At 41.1% G+C, this 17842-nt stretch overlaps 1 non-coding gene across 1 annotated transcript; it reads left to right on the forward strand.

Moving 5' to 3' along the window:
* Positions 1-844: 844 nt before the first annotated feature.
* Trnat-ugu (transfer RNA threonine (anticodon UGU)) lies at positions 845-919 on the forward strand. The gene has a single exon. It is a non-coding gene; the product is annotated as a tRNA-Thr (tRNA).
* The last annotated feature ends 16923 nt before the right edge of the window (positions 920-17842 follow it).

The following is a 17842-nucleotide window of genomic DNA, read 5'->3' on the forward strand; positions in this document are numbered from 1 at the left end:
GTACATCTACGATGACGGAGCAATGGTGTGTTTGTATTCCTGAGGAGTACGTTGAATATCTCATATGGTACACTCACCTATCCTGGGGACATTATGGCCCCGAGAAGTGTAAAAGAAAGATTTCTGCCTATTGCTACGTACCCAATCTGCATAAGAGAATTCATAAACTGCTATCACTTGTTTAATCTGTCAGAAGGCAAAGCCCTTCAATCTTTCGAATGTCATACCTTTGAATCCTATCTACACTGAGCGTCCTAACCAAATAGTCAGTCTCGACTACGCAGGTCCACTTACGAGAGGAAGAGGAGGTGCGAAGTACCTTGCTGTTTTGCTAGACCTCTTCACTAAGCACGTGCGTTTGTACGCGATGAAGTCTTCCAGTGCAAAATCTTTAATAAGACGAATAGAAAAGGATTATTTTCCTCGTTTTGGTAAGCCGGAAACCATGTTGTCTGATAATGCTTCAAACTTCGTTGGAAAAGTGTGGAGACAGTTTCTTGCCAATAATGGTATTAGACAGATTCTAATCCCAAGATTTAGACCGCAAAGTAACCCGACAGAACGAGTCTTCAAAGAATTTAATCGTTTTATTCCCACCTATGTACCGAACCAGCAAACACAGTGGGTCGATTTCGTTACTCCGGCCTTTGACCTTCTTGTGCGAACGCACACGCTATGCCCGAACTCGTACGGGACTTGGTAGATTAATCTGCCACGAGTAATGAGTATGATGGGCAAACATCTATTAGGCGCACTACGAATGTAGTGTTGTGGACATGTTGGGAATGTGGATCTCACGGGGGGCGTGCAAGGGATAAGTCCCTGCAGACGCATTATCCTCTGTGCCCGCGGTGGCTCAGATGGATAGAGCGTCTGCCATGTAAGCAGGAGATCCCGGGTTCGAGTCCCGGTCGGGGCACACATTTTCAACATGTCCCCAATGAAGTGTATCAACGCCTGCTTGCAGCTAGGGTGTCAATTTAATTATCATTTAATTTAAATAGCTATTTCAGCCAATACTTATTCCTCCCCAATCGGCTGGAAGCAACTCTTTCGCTGAATTCAATTTAATTTCGAAAGGTTTTTACAAGATTAAAATTAACCGAAAGCTGCAAAAGTGAACGCCATGAAAACACTCCGTCGTGCTCCAGACGTGTGCACAATTTATGTGCATACCTGTTGTAAACAGGCCCATTTCCTAACTGAAGACCGGGCCCACGAGAAATACGGGCCCCACAGCGATGTTGTGACGTCACACTAGCAGCCTTGCCCGGCACACATCCGAGCACTCGGTTGCCTCTCGGGCTAGGCGGGAAATCGGTATATGAATGAAGACGTGCCCACTAAAGCCCTTAACTCTGTCATGTGTAATCGAGAACTTGACGGTATTTAAACGTGAAGCTATGAAGTATTAGATTGGTGTGAAATAGTAACTCGTTACCAGCAGTGTGTGACGCACGCCACGTAGCCTGTGTATCTCGTTGGAGCCGGGCTCAAGGTACGTGACGTCGCTTTACGATCCTATATTGCCGACTGAACGATACTTCCTCGCGTCGTGCCGTCGAGATCCTACAAGGTTTTGAGGGAGGCCCTCCTAAATCCAATAATTCCATATTGGCATTATCACTGCATCCAGTCCGATCGTGGAATGATAAACCGAACTCTCGATACGCCACGATCGTGCCGCTTTAGTGCTGGTGGACTTTTCTCCTCACACGAGGCATAATACAACCTCTTCACAAACAACTACACTACTGGCCACTAAAATTGCTGCACGAAGAAGAAATGCAGATGATAAACAGGTATTCATTCGACAAATATATTACACTAGAAGTGACATGTGATTAAATTTTCACGCAATTTGAGTGCATAGATCCTGAGAAATCAGTACCCAGAACAACCACCTCTGGCCGTAATAACGGCCTTGAGAGGTGTGGGCATTGAGTCAAACAGAGCTTGGATGGCGTGTACAGGTACAGCTGCCCATGCAGCTTCAATACGATACCACAGTTCATCAAGAGTAGTAAATTGTCCTATTGTGACGAGCCAGTTGCTCGGCCACCATTGAGCAGACGTTTTCAATTGGTGAGAGATCTGGACAGTGTGCTGGCCAGGGCAGCAGTGGAACATTTTATGTATCCAGGAAGGCCCGTACAGGACTTGCAACATGCGGTCGTTCATGATCCTGCTGAAATGTAGCGTTTCGCGGGGATCAAATGAAGGATAGAGCCACGGGTCGTAACACATCTGAAATGTAAGGTTCACTGTTCAAAGTGCCGTCAGTGCGAACAAGAGGTGACCGAGACGTGTAACCAATGGCACCCCATACCATCACGCTGGGTGATACGCCAGTATGGCGATGACGAATACACGCTTCCAATGCGCGTTCACCGCGATGTCGCCAAACACGGATGCGACCATCATGATGCTGTAAAGAGAACCTGGATTCATCCGAAAAAATGTCTTTTTGTCATACGTGCACCCGGGTTCATCGTTGGGTACACCATCGCAGGCAATCCTGTCTGTGATGCAGCGGGAAGGGTACTTTTTTTATTTTTATTTTTTTTTAGCACTATGGGACTTAACATCTGTGGTCATCAGTCCCCTAGAACTTAGAACTACTTAAACCTAACTATCCTAAGGACATCACACACATCCGTGCCCGAGGCAGCTCGAAATAAATTAATAAAATGGTAATTCAGTGTTACTTTCTATGGAAAATGAATATATTTCGCGGGAGTTTTATTTTAGCAGCAATTAGCTCCATACGTAAAGGCGAGACAATACAAAACTCGCAAAAGAGAACCACGCTTGTAAAGTTTAATTTTTGGCTGCAGCGCTTCTACAACAGCAATGGAGCTTTATACGGAGCAACCTCTTTCCAGTTTCCAGAAAGCTGACTAATTCGTTTTTGTGCACATGTGGAAACGCTGAATCAGTTGTAAACAGGAAACCACAGGATTAATATGCAATAGTCAAAGACATTGACATATTTCAGGAAATTCACCGGCATGCTGTGACTTTGCAGTTAGATTGTCACTTGGGTATGTTAAGGTGATTACGTAACAAGAACTGATGACGAAATGATATCTGCGAAGGAGCGCTACTGACGAAAGCTAGCTCACTGGAATTTCTTTCGTTACAAATAGTACTTTAACTGCAAAACAATAGGAGTTCAGGTACTGTGATCTTCCGGGGAAGTGTTTTTGAAATTTAGACACCTTAAAACGTTTTTTTTAAAACTTTCCTGAGCGTTTTAAAGTGTAAATACAATATTTTTACTGGAAAAGCAAACTCCGATGTGCGCCAACAGTCTTTTAATACCCCACAGAAGGGACGTCCGTCTAAAGGTGGGCAGGTAAAACACTTTAAGGTAGTTGTAGAAACGATCGGTATTGTAGTTGTAAATTGACGTAGCTGTGTTTGGAAAGAACCAGGGCCCCAAGCCCTAATAGAAAGCACTGAAGCTCAAATAGTTATAGGTGCAGAAAGCTGGCTAAAGTCGGAAATAAGTTGAGCCGAAATTTTTTCAAACGAACGAACAGTATACAGAAGGGATAGATGAAATACAGTTGGTGGTGGAGTATTTATCGCTGTTAGAAGTAGTTGGCCCTGTAGCGAAATTGAAGTAGATAATTCGTGTAAGATAGTGTGGGTAGAGGTTATACCTGACAATCGGACTAAACTATTAATTGGATCGTTTTACCGACCCCCCGACTCAGAAGGTATAGGTGCTGAACAGTTCAAAGAAAACTTGAGTCTCATTTCAAATAAGTACCCCGCTCATACGCTTATAGTCGGTGGTGACTTTAATCTACCCTCAATATGCTGAAAAAATTATGCGTTTAAAGCCGGTGGCAGGCATAAAACGTCATCCGAAATTGTACTGAATGCTTTCTCAGAAAATTATCTTGAACAATTAGTTCATGAGCCCACTCGAAGCGTAAATGGTTGCGAAAGCAGACTTGACCTTTTAGCTACAAATAATCCTGGAAAAATAGTGAGTATTGTGACTAATGCAGGGATTAGCGACCGCAAGGCAGTTGCAGCTAGGCTAAATACCATAACACCTACAACCATCAAAAAGAAAAGAAAAGTAAATTTAAAAAATCTGATTAAAATTCTCTTGCCGCCATTTTAAAACACAGTCTTCTCTCCTTCCGATTTGATCATATAAGTGTAGAAAAGTTGTGGAATGTTTTCAAAGAGATAGTATCGACAGCAATTGAGAGATATATACCACATAAATTAATAAGTGATGGTACTGATCCCCCATGGTTCACAAAACGGGTGAGATCGCTGTTGCAGAAGCAGCGAAAAAAGCATGCCAAATTTAAAAGAACACAAAATCCCCAAGAGTGGCAAATTCTTACAGAAGTTCGAAATATGGCACGTACTTCAATGCCAGATGATTTTAATAATTTCCACAACGAAATTCTGTCTCTAAATCTAGCAGAAAACCCAAATAGATTCTGATCATACACAAAGCACACCAGTGGCAAGACGCAATCAATACCTTCACTGCGCCATAACAACGGTGAAGTCACTGATGACAGTGCCACTAAAGCCGAGTTATTAAACACGGTTTCCCGAAACTCCTTCACCAAATAAGACGAAGTAAATATTCCTGAATTCCAATCAAGAACAAATGCCAAGATGAGGAACATAGAAGTAGATATCCTCGGAGTAACGAAGCAGCTTAAATCACTTAATAACGGGAAGGCCTTCGGTCCGGATTGTATATCAGTCAGGTTCCTCTCAGAGTATGCTGATAAAATAACTGCATATTTATCAGTTATGTACAACCAAACGCTCACAGAAAGATCCGTACCTAAAGACTGGAAAAATTGCTCGAGTCACACCAATACCAAAAAAGGTAAGTAGGAGTAATCCGCTGAATTACAGGCCTATATCACTAACGTCGATTTGCAGTAGGGTTTTAGAACATATACTGTATTCAAACATTATGAAGTACCTCGAAGAAAACGATTTATTGACACATAGTCAGCACGGTTTCAGAAAGTATCGTTCTTGTGAAACACTACTAGATATTTATACTCATGAAGTAATAAATTCGATCGACAGGAGATGTCAAATCGATTCCATATTTTTAGATTTCCAGAAGGCTTTCGATACCGTATCTCACAAGCGTCTTCCAACCAAACTTCGTACCTACAGAGTATCGCCTCAGTTGTGCGACTGGATTCGTGATTTCCTGTCAGAAAGGTCGTAGTTCGTAGTAATAGATGGAAAGGCATCGAGTAAAACAGAAGTAATATCCAGCGTTCTCCATGGAAGTGTTATAGGCCCTCTATTGTTGCTGATCTATATTAACGACATCGGAGACAATCTGAGTAGCAGTCTCAGATTGTTTGCAGATGATGCTGTCATTTACCGTCTTGTAAAGTCATCAGATGATCAAAACGACTTGCAAAATGATTTAGATAAGATATCTGTTTGGTGCGAAAAGTGGCAATTGACCCTGATTAAAGAAAAGTGTGAAGTTATCCACATGAGTACTAAGAGAAATCTGCTAAATTTCGATTACGCGATAAGTCACACAAATCTGGAGGCTGTAAATTCAAGTAAATACTTAGGGATTACAATTACAAATAACCTAAATTGGAACGATCTCATAGATAATGTTGTGGGTAGAGCCAACCAAAGACTGCGATTCATTGGCAGAACACTTCGAAGGTGCAACAGGTCTACTAAAGAGACTACTTACACATTGCTTGTCCGCCCTATTCTGGAGTATTGCTGTGTGGTGTGGGATCCGCATCAGGTGGGATTGACGGATGACATCGAAAAACTACAAAGAAGGGCCGCTCGTTTTGTATTATCGCGAAATAGGGGAGGTAGTGTCACAGACATGATACTTGAATTGGAGTGGAAATCATTAAAACAAAGGCGTTTCTCATTGCGACGGGATCATTATCATGAAACTTCGAACACCAGTTTTCTCCTCCGATTGCGAAAACATTTTGTTGGCATCCACCTACATAGGGAGAAATGATCATCAAGATAAAATGAGAGAAATCAGGACTCGCACAGAAAAATTTAAGTGCTCGTTTTTTCCCGCTTGCCGTTCGAGAGTGGAACGGTAGAGAGACAGCCTGAAGGTGGTTCATTGAACACTCTGCCAGGCACTTAATTGTGAATAGCAGAGTAATCACTTAGATGTGAATGTAGGTTTATTAAGTTAAATATTACTTTTCAACTAACGTTTTGTTGCAATAAGGAAAGTCCGGTAAAGTAACCACATGTAAATTTGAACACATTAGATATCTAAAAAGGAAAATGTTTTAACATACAGTTCATAAAACTTTAGAAAGCTTTGAAATGTGTTCTTTGTACATACCTCCTCCCTCTTTCCTTTCTGTTCTTGTGCACATCGAAGTGCCGTCGCCGGCCGCGGTGGTCTAGCGGTTCTGGCGCTGCAGTCCGGAACCGCGGGACTGCTACGGTCGCAGGTTCGAATCCTGCCTCGGGCATGGGTGTGTGTGATGTCCTTAGGTTAGTTAGGTTTAAGTAGTTCTAAGTTCTAGGGGACTTATGACCTAAGATGTTGAGTCCCATAGTGCTCAGAGCCATTTGAACCCTCTGAAGTGCCGTCCACGAAGCAACGAGGATTTCACGTACTTTGAAGGGTCAAAACGAGTCAGTGGTGGACCATTCAACTTCATAAATTGTGATGTAGAAACAATTTTTTTTTTTTTTTTGACAGAAAGGCTCTACCCTTAGTAATGATCAGATTCTTTTCGGAAAACACTCTTTCATGTTCATCAGATGACACCGGAATTGTGTTGGTGGTAGTTGTCAAGGAAGCAAATTTGTGGGATACTTTATTTTGTTTTCACTGTTTCCACAAAAGATCTCACAAATGTCATGCGAATTGTAACTGACTCAATCTTTTTCCCGAAAAATACTGTGTTTGATGTCTTTGGCCCAAGTGCTTGTGTCAGCTATAGAGACTAAACTGGTCACAACTATTCTTAGTGCCCGCCACTTTATACGTCTCACATGGCTTCAGCCGCAACAATAGTCCTATTGTATAACATCTCAGAATCTGCGACTCTGACTTTGCTTGGTATGAGTAATTTTCAGCGCAGTCTCCGTGTTAGGAATTATAAGAGTGAAGATTTACTGCAGAATAAAGGACGGCCATGACTTAGCTGTTGCTTTCTGCAGCAGAGCGGAGTGGTTTATGTCTTCTGATGCCGGGGAGTGTTGGCTGCCTGTCTCGCGCACACGCGTTCTGACGTACAGAAATACCGCCGAAAACTCGGGGCGCGGCTACACTTGGCTGCGGTGGCGCGCTCTTTTGTGCTGAGAACAAAACTCGCTGGCGGAGTGAGGCGGCGCGCTGCGTGGGCGCATTGTTCGCGGCAGAGCCGGCCGTGTGCAGGGGCGGAGTCGCGGCGTGCTCCAGCACCGGCTCCCTCCCAACACGAGCCACGGCTGGCCGTGACTACTCCGTCTGCGCACTGGGGGCTTCTGTGTATGTAGCGCGCTAGCCGCAAACCTTCGGATGAATTCCACCTAACAGTTAACCATTTAATTGTGCACTGAAATTACGAAACTCTTCACGTATTTAACTCATAAGTATTTGCTACTGAGTAGTGAAGCCATTGCTGATCATCGGCAAAGAAATGTTGCGATCGCTGCGATTATTTCTGACCATTATTGCAGGCAGTGATTCTTGAGAAGAACTATATAAACGTAGATAATCTTCCTAATGGACTCTTTCATCTATCCTCCAATGCGATAATTCCTGCTAAGGCGCTGCAATCATGGACTGTGCGGCTGCTCCCGGCGGAGGTTTGAGTCCTCCCTCGGGCATGGGTGTGTGTGTTTGTCCTTAAAATAATTTAGGTTAAGTAGTGTGTAAGCTTAGGGACTGATGACCTTAGCAGTTAAGTCCCATAAGATTTCATACACATTTGAACATTTTTGATAATTCCTGTTTGCCGGGATTATACCAGTTTCGAAGTGGACTGACAGTTGTATATTGACAGGGTAAATGAATATTTCTATAGTTCATAGAATGCATTGCTTGCGGCTAATACCTCTTAGCAGAACAGTCCGGTCTTACACGTGAACCAAGTTCCTTAAAATATCATCCTTTTGATGGACGTACGAGAAAGTTATCGTGGACATCATTGGAGATATACTTATCAATGATGGTATCTAGCGGAAATACGCCAACGATATAGTCGTTAAAACTGGTGCTTCTCCTGGCTGCTCTAGAATACTGGTGTGCCTCAGCATCAACGGAAGTATGTTGCCCGATCCAATAAATCTACATGTTTTTAAATGAATTATGTTGGGTAGCAGACAACAGAAGATGTGTGTCTTGTTACCATTCACTGATCAACACGATGGTGGCTCATTAATTTTTTTCGGCTCATGAGTCCTTCCAACTGCCTCAGACTGCTCTCTACATCTTCCAGCTCTTGCTTTACTCATTTTCTTCCGTATCACCGATAAATAATCTGTTATGAATATTGTAATCTTTCTCTACTGCAATAAATTTCCCCTTTTCAGTTCTTTACATTACTCAGTCTCGTATTCGTGGATGCTCTTCTACATGCCTATTCCCATGATAACAATTTTCCATATTTCATCTTCACAAATTTCGTCCAGTATTGTTCGTTACCTAGAGCATTAATTTACCATATTATTAAATCCATATCTCTGTAATGTATCCTTCTCAATTATGATTAAGTATTTTAATTCATTATCATTTTGTCGAAAAGATCATTCTTTTACGTTCAGCAATTTCTTTGCAATGTTTACCGTACTTTAGGCAGAGCACTTACACCCTCGTCCAGTAATCTGAAGAATGTGATCTCTCTACTTGTTGGTAGCTGCTGCGCTAAACTGCAAAGCGATGCCTTGCACAGCTTCATGGTTGTCTGGTTTAGTTTTCATGAAATAAGTATGCTATGTCAGTTAGACATATCTACACTATGAGAACCTAACTATACTCTGTGGTGTGACCCATGTCAAATGTCTGAATCAGTAGAAAATGCTTTGAACAATATTTGTCAGGTTCTAAGAAAAACTATACTTTTTCAGGGTAACATGGTTCTTACCAGAAAGCTCCCCCTCATTATCTCGTTAATATGCAGCTGAAATGCAGTTGGTAATTGTTCTATACTGAACTTTCCGAAAGAGCTAATATCCTACTGACATTCAGTACTGAAACAGTGGGAAACGTTCTATATTAATTTCATCTGGGAAAAATAAAAAAACAATGATCTGATAAATATTAAACAAATGCATGGATGAAAATAGGCGAATTTGTCGGTATCCGAATCTTTATGTTATGATCTCTCATCTTAGCTTAAACATAATTATGCCGATATTCTATACACAGTATCTATAATAGCGTGTGGTGTCCAAGAAATAGCAACGCTACTTATTACACTATTAAGTGAATTTTATAGCTACATGAATAAAAATGCGCCTTGGAATGCTGTATTTATAATACACAACTGTACTGCTGAAAGAAACTTCGGAATAATGTCTTAGAATGTAGTTTCCGATACTAGAGGTCTCATTTACCTAGGCACTTCATGTGTTATCCACTTAGAGGCCATATAATAGACGGTGTTTATTACTAGCATACCATGTGGACGTTTCCCAGTCTGTATACGTAACGCTGCGACAGCGGCACACCACAACCAGTCCAGTATCAACAACAGCTTCATTCATTTTGCGTGCAGCACTGCAATAACATGCCAGGTAGAGGCATACAACATTATAACAGAGTCAGGATAGTGGCTTTACCATCAGCAAGTTGAGGATAGGCTACATGTCACTCGAAGTGGTGTGTCTAATGTGTGGAGGAAGTACAGAGAGATGGTAAACGTGAACGATAGATCTCGCATTGATCGTCCTCGTATGACAACACCAATGCAGGATCGTTTCCTCCAACTGTCGGCTCGAAGGCGCTCAACATCAACTGCCAGAAATATTGGAAATGACTTCTCCCGGGAAATAGGGATTCGTTTCTCAGGCCAAACAGTGCGTATAAGATTATACTTCAGGGTTGTCTTCATTCCGGAAAACCAATGAGTCGTTTTGCCCTGAACCGACAGAACCTCCTCAGTCAAAGGACCAGGGCTCTTGCACGTCAACATTCTACAATTGCAGAATGCAGTAATGTCATGTTTGCTGTCGAGATCAGGATAGCTGGCAACCAGACACTATATGTGTCACGGTTTCGAGAAGCGCTAGACGACACCAGGATTGCCGATAAGTTCAGAAATCCGTCCGACTGTAGTGGAAGTGTATTGTTCTGGGCGACAACAGTGATGGGACGGCGAACACAGCTGATCTACGGTAATTTCACTGGTCCCCCATATCGCCAAGAAGTACTACAAACGATTGTGAGGCCATAATGACGTGAATTCGTTGAAAAATCCATCCTTTTTTTTGGGATAAAATTTGTAAATTTGTGGTAAGATCTTATGGGACCAAACTTCTGAGGTCTTCGGTCCCTAAGCTTACGCGCTACTTAATCTAACTTAAACAAACTTACGCTAAGGACAGCACTCACACCCATGCCTGAGGGAGAGCCGCACGAACTGCGACAAGATACCTCAGAGCGCCCGGCTTATTTTTTTTTGGGTCGTCAGTCTTCTGACTGGTTTGATGCATCCTGCCACGAATTCCTCTGCTGTGCCAACGTCTTCATCTCAGCGTAGCACTTGCAACCTACGTCCTCAATAATTTTCTGAAAGTATTCCAATCTCTCTCTTTCTCCACAGGCTCTGCCCTGTACAGCTCCCTCGAGTACCATAGAAGTCATTCCCTCATGTCTCAACAGATGTCCTATCATCCTGTCCCTTCTCCCTGTCAGTGTTTTCCACATATTCCTTTACTCTCCGATTCTGCGTATTTTTGTAATTGCTGTATTGCTTCTAGGGGAAACCACAGTCCGTATGGACGTAGCTTGTGTTGCTGCCCAAACATTATGAATATTTAAATTACACAAGTTGGAAGTTCAGTTTCTTTTATTTCCATTTCCCCATGTTACATGTTAGTCTGGTTAAGGGGAGGTTTACTATCTTTGGCCCGGAAAAAGGATGTTCTTTGAGATTTTTTTCTCGGGATATATTACAGATATCACTGTCAAATTTGGTCAAAATGTTTATTGATATTTCCTCTACAAACTGGAATTTTTTAGACCTGAAATGTCGAAGAGCAAAGGCGGAAGTGCCGTCGGAACGAAACAAAATTTCGATGTGAACCTCCACGCATGGTATGTCACAGATCAGTCGGCTCGTCTCAAATCAAAATTGAGTTGACATTAGCGAAGTATATAAGATTCTTTAGGCATTGTACCCCGCTTAAGTTATTTGGACCATAAGAAAAAAATGGCGGCCATTTGAAAAAAATAGGGTTCTTTTCATCGATTTTCCGGCTTCGTCGGCCAAGTAAAAATACTTATAGTTGAGGGATTGGAATAAAAGTGGTACAACCCCGAGACATTTTAGTTAGCTACGTCGGAAACAAAGAATTATGCCAGTTGGTTCAGTAGATTTGAAGTTACTATATCGTGCGATAAAAAAAGTCATTTCGAGTGAAACGCTTTTGAAGTTTTGACTACATATGAATGCAATATGATGCAACGGGTCCATAAACTAGTCCTCGATCTGGGCCATCCTGCGCTGCTCCAGAGCCGCTCGTACGGCCGGCGACAAGCGGTTTTCGGCCGCTTGAATCCGGTGGTCGTCCGAATGCTTGGCGAAGTGCGTCGAATAGAGTCCAGAGTGACGTCAATCGTTGTCATAGTCTTCAGAATTGCTGGATACCCTTCGTTGAAGCTGCTCACTGCCAGGAAACTCGCAGTCTCCACAGTCTTCGCACCAGAATGCAAATGCTTGGGGACTAACTTCCAAACACATGGGTTCAAACTTTCATTTGAATTTTGTGTGTTTCCTCCCAAGCACCGGTACAGTAACTCGTCCTCCGAAAGAAAAAAACTGGTGCGTAAAAAAGGCCGATTTCAGGCAGGTGCATTTTTTTGTTCAACCGCGAATAACAAACGTTGCCGTTCCGTATTCGGAAAAACCGTTCCAGGGGTGGATTCTAAACACTTTTATGGATCAAAAAATGCCATTTAAAAAACCGATTTTTTGAACCAAAAGATAGATAGAAGATAGTCACGTTGCATTCCGTAACGTTCCGGCAGTTTTTAGGTTCTGTTGAGAACCAGAATTAGAAACCACATTGAGTCTAGCTACTAAAGATGAACCATTTCTACATATACAACGGCTCACAGAACTTATATCACAATATAAAGTAATAAATAATTGCATCATGGAGGACATCTGGTTACAAAAAGATCGGTGAGTGTTTTGTGTACGATCCTGCACCGCATAGGGGAAATATTGTAGGAGAGTTTGTGTCGTAATGAGGTCCTAAAATACTTGCTGACTGCTGCGATTATGCTTCATGTAACGGGAACTTAAAAAAGCAATTTCTCTGGCTTTAAAGTAAACAGTGACTGCATGGGGCATGTTAGGTTAGAGCGTAATACGAGTATAAAAGCACAGATTAAAAGCAGTAACGCTGTCGGCCACGTGGCTGGAAGTATTAGCATAAACCGCGCCACCGCCGACACTGGCTCTTTTCACTCTGCGCGAGCCGTGATGAGCACGTGCAGAGTAATCATAGGATATGATAGCCAGGAAAATGACACCATCCATCCCCTGTCTTTCACGACGCTCCCATATGTAAAATAAATTAAATTACCAGAGAGATCTCACAATCGTTTTGGCGATTTTACGACAGAGACTTGTCTGGTAGCGTAGTGACAACCTTACTAGGGTTCTCCAGAGAGGTCTAGCCAATTGGCTTCTCCCAGAAAATCGACAAGGAGAGCCACTCCGATTCCCTTTACTAAAATGACTGGCCTTCGCGGCTACTGTCATCGTCTGGCCTTCCTGAAAGGTTGATATAAATTTGACTGTCCGTAAATCAAAGCGTTTCCTGCTCTCCCATCTCAAGGATCCAATGGCTATCTACCTATCTACCCCTTCTCCCCCCCCCTGCCCCCCAATGATATTCCTTGTAACATGTTTTGGTACAACTTTGTCTTTCGGATAGTGCAGGTAGTGACTAGTTTTGTTTAGAAAACTGCTCGATTTATTTCATTAAGCATTAAGAACTGTTCTTCGTTTCGAATAAAGGAGTTCTTTCTCATGAATTCTCGTGGGTGTTTGAAGTACATTTCCCTCTTTGTTCTTGCCAACGTACCGGTGCTCCTTTATTTGAGGAACACGTTGAATCTCTCTAAATAAGGTGTTTTTTTAAATTCGCGAGCATAACGATGCTTATATAAATTTTATTCCTTGGCATAAGCAGCCTGTCGAACTCTATTCTCTTCAGTGATCAGCTCGTAATTTAGAATCGATCTTCAGCTTGAACTGGAATAGATAATTATACGCGGCTCGATAGCGCATATGAATGAAACGAAGATATCACTAGGACAGTGTTTATTAATGATTGTGGTAAATGCTTACGTGCAGAATGAGCCCCAAATTATATAACGTCTTTCAAATATCACGAAAATTACGGAAGTTATTAAATTTGGTGAGAAAGTTTGACTTCGACTGAAGCCCATCTGGCGCAGGACTTCTTGCTCCCGAGTGATACAGTAGTGGTGGAGGAAGTTTTATTTTTTTCTTTTACTATACTGCGTGTATCTTACGTAAAATTAATGCAAAACCGTTGTCGCATTTTGCATAGATTCCCTACTTTTATGTCATTACTTTTGCTGGCGCTGCCTTGTAACTTCTTTTATGCCTCACTTCTACAAATGAGGCATTGCATAAATTTTCATTGTTGATCTAACTTTACGACATGCATTCTATTTGTGTTACCAGTCTTTGCAGTAAATTCAGATGCTTAACCACTGTTTCCTTTTAAATATTTCCCCTCACCGTGTACTCGCATATCGTCTAAGTGTTCCCCGGGAGAGCTGTAGATTATAAATAATTTCTAATCATATTTTATGTGTAATGTGTGCCTCTGGCAAGTGCATTTCGTCACTGACCAGACGAACTGCATTACCGTAGCTTAGCCATTGCGCAGTTTACTATTAGGGCACATCGTCTAAGTGTTCCCCGGGAGAGCTGTAGATTATAAATAATTTCTAATCATATTTTATGTGTAATGTGTGCCTCTGAGAAGTGCATTTCGTCACTGACCAGACGAACTGCATTACCGTAGCTTAGCCATTGCGCAGTTTACTATTAGGGCCTTGATAAAGTGTGGAAAGCAACCCAAACGAGCGACGTTGTATGCACTGTGCCTAAGAGGGAGACGAAAGTTACATTAATAATAGCTTCCTCATTTTAGTACCGCAGGGCAAGAATCACCGTGCGTGGTGTATGGCAATATGGCAGGCTGCGTTCTACTTTTGCACAGCCATATGCAGTCCTCCTGGATTAAGTGTCTCTTCTAAAATGAAGCGAGATTTTAATCAAAATTTTATTAACAGATGTAGTAACTTTCCACTTGCCGACTAGTATCAAAGATAACCAGTAACCCTGTAGTATTATTTCGTGTCAGACTACTGAGCGCTACGACTGATGATACTAAATTACAAAATTAAGTATTTACTGTAATTGTATTATCTGTAATTATTTTATTTCGCAGTTTCAATATATTTCGTTTTATGAGTTATCAACTTTATTGCTGATTTATTATTATTTCTTTTCCTTTAGCTTCGGCTTGTTTTGCTTCGTGTTTGGCTGAAACTAACAGAGCAAACCATAGATTTATACCAACTGTAATTCCACGAGCTACAGAGAAGTTATTCATTAAATGGTTATCTAAAAGAATGTAAGGAGTTAGTTGAGAGACAGAGCTACTATCAGCGACTGTTCCCTCTTCAGTAGATTCAGAAAAGATTTAAAGTTTGCACTGAGCAGAGACGAGCTTACAGACACATACGTGAGTTAGTTTGAAACTCTGGTCGTCCATGTAATATCATTTCTTAATGTTGTCTCAGGAAGACCATTTGTGAAACTAGTCAGTTTTTTCCAAGAATTTTATCCAGGTGATGCGCAGGACCTGTAGAATTATCCATTTCCTGCAAGGTCTCTAAAATTGTATCTCAACAGATCTGTCTTCTGTTGTCCGCTATTGATCCTGTAGATGTGCGGCAAGCTCCTCCTGTTGTTAACAATTCTGCAGGTTTCATTACGTATTGCAAACGCCCTTTGTGTAATGGCGGAGGCAAATCACATAGGACTGGAAAAGACTACTGCAAATAAATGACAAGCAAAAGTAGATCAGATGAACTCAGTGTTTTCTGGGGATAAGATTTTATACTGGAACTAATACAGTATTTCTTGCCTGTTAAACGCCGAACCACAATTTTTTAGATGTGGTGTTTGTTAAGGCGAACCTTAATCCATTTGCAGCTTCACGTTATAACGAAACACAGGGCGTGCACTGTGATCTCTGCGACGTAAAGACTGGCGCACAGGGACAACATCAATGCAAAGGAGTCATGAGTGTACGGCGTTGCAGATCAGATGCTTTCCTCGGTAACTTATAAAATAATAAGGGAAAGGAATATTTATTTAGAGAGGTAAACTTAAGAAACGTTACTATTTACGTGGAATTACTAACATAGATTATTTAGTCATTTTCCAGAAAGTTTGCAGCAACAGAGTTACGTCTTTTAAAAAAGCAGACTGTTTTTTCCAATCATGTAGCTTATGTATTTCAATAAACTGGGTACAAATTAAGTTAAATCAAATTTTTATCAACTTATGTAAGGATATAGAAATAAAGTTTTAGGGGTGGATGCAATATGCTGAACACAATTGGCGGTTTTCAAATGAATGGCTGATGAGGGACTGTTCGTTAAGTTGTGTTACTGAGTGCCCATCGTCATGTATACAGAACTGAATGCCCATTTTAAAGGACCTTCAGACGAGGTGCAGAATATTCATCCATCCCTAAATATAAAATTCATAGTAGTTTAATTTAAACTAATTTCCATATAGTTTGTTTCAATATATATCCAAAAAGTAAAACTACCTGCTGTAGCTTTCTGTAAAGTAGCTAAATAAACAATGTTAGTAGCTCTGCAATACGAAAATGCTTCTTACGTTTACCTGTATAAATAAATATTTCTTCCAGTTATTATTTTTCGACTCAGAGAGAAAAGAACTTTACCTGCAGCACCCAGTACATAAGACTATGTTCAATCCACTGGTGCACTAGTCAACGCCTGAAGACTTCTCACACTTCCTCATTCTTTGCCTAGTGTTAAGGCGCGTAAAAACTTTCGTAATTATTTAGAAATAACCTTGACACATTACTTCAGAATTGCAGTGTGTCCCACAAAATGGTCCAAATGGTTCTGAGTACTATAGGACTTTACTTCTGAGGTCATCAGTCCCCTAGAACTTAGAACTACTTAAACCTAAATAACCTAAGGACATCACACACACCCATGCCCAAGGCAGGATTGGAACCTGCGACCGTAGCGGTCGCGCAGTTCCAGACTATAGCGCCTAGAACCGCTCTGTCACCCCGGCCGGCAGTGTGTCCCATAAATTTCCACAACAACATTCCTGTTAAAACTAACTATTAGGTACAAAATTAAATCAAATTGCCGCTTGACGTTATCGCTGTTATGTTCACATATTTATGACATTTGTAAGAAAACAAGATGATGTATCTCACATCAACATTGTCATACAGTACTGATATTTGTAACAAATGTTTTATGTAATAGACACAATATATTTTTAATAATATCGGCAATATGTTGAAACATTATGTATTTGATGTATAATGCCCTTTAACACATCAACTTAAAATTTTGTGTAGCAGGTTGATTTAATTCAGTATGTGTGTACTGCGATTTCTTTTTTTTAATTTTGCTATATTTCCTTGTATAAATGGTTATTAGTACAAGCACATATTTTAATAACTATGCATTAGTAAAGAGTCACCATTGTACCAATACACATGGAAATTATGCACGTTACCTAAATTTTTATTATAAATAAGCAATTGTGATATCAGACACTGGGAAAGACAATTCATTTACAGTTATACTGCTAGACAGCTTCCCTGTTACTGATATTGCCGGCCGGACTGGCCGTACGGTTCTGGGCGCTACAGTCTGGAACCGAGCGACCGATACGGTTGCAGGTTCGAATCCTGCCTCGGGCATGGATTTGTGTGATGTCCTTAGGTTAGTTAGGTGTAATTAGTTCTAAGTTCTAGACGACTGATGACCTCAGAAGTTAAGTCGCATAGTGCTCAGAGCCATTTGTACCATTTGTTACTGATATTTGTGCTATTAATTTAAGTATTGACGAATTTCATTTTCCTTGCAGTATTAAATTTGCCAACATTCGATGCTCGGAATCATAGAACATTACCTGAGTTCCTATCCATCTATTAAAAACAATAATATGTAATGTTATATGTGGCTTTTTAAATGTAAATCAAAATACAAATATCCAAACTGATATAGAACCGTAATTCAACAACTTAACATTTAGAGGGACGATATGGAGTTTAGTGGAAAAAACGTTTCGTTTAAGGACATAGTGTTTGAATTATTATACACTTTGTTAGTTTTAGACTTAATTACTTTTGTTTGACATAATCATAGCCGGTTTTGGTCCACAAAGGCCATCTTTAGATGCTGTTGGCGACATCTGAAATGTTCAGGCGTTTTCAAACTGAAAGCATGAACATTTCATCACAAAACGGCGCCTGTAGCGTTTGAAGATGGCCGCTGTGGGCTGAATCCAGCTATGACTGTGCTATAAAAAAGTGACTGTGTACA

This window comes from Schistocerca cancellata, chromosome 1 (assembly GCF_023864275.1).
Source record: "Schistocerca cancellata isolate TAMUIC-IGC-003103 chromosome 1, iqSchCanc2.1, whole genome shotgun sequence".
NCBI lineage: Eukaryota > Metazoa > Arthropoda > Insecta > Orthoptera > Acrididae > Schistocerca > Schistocerca cancellata.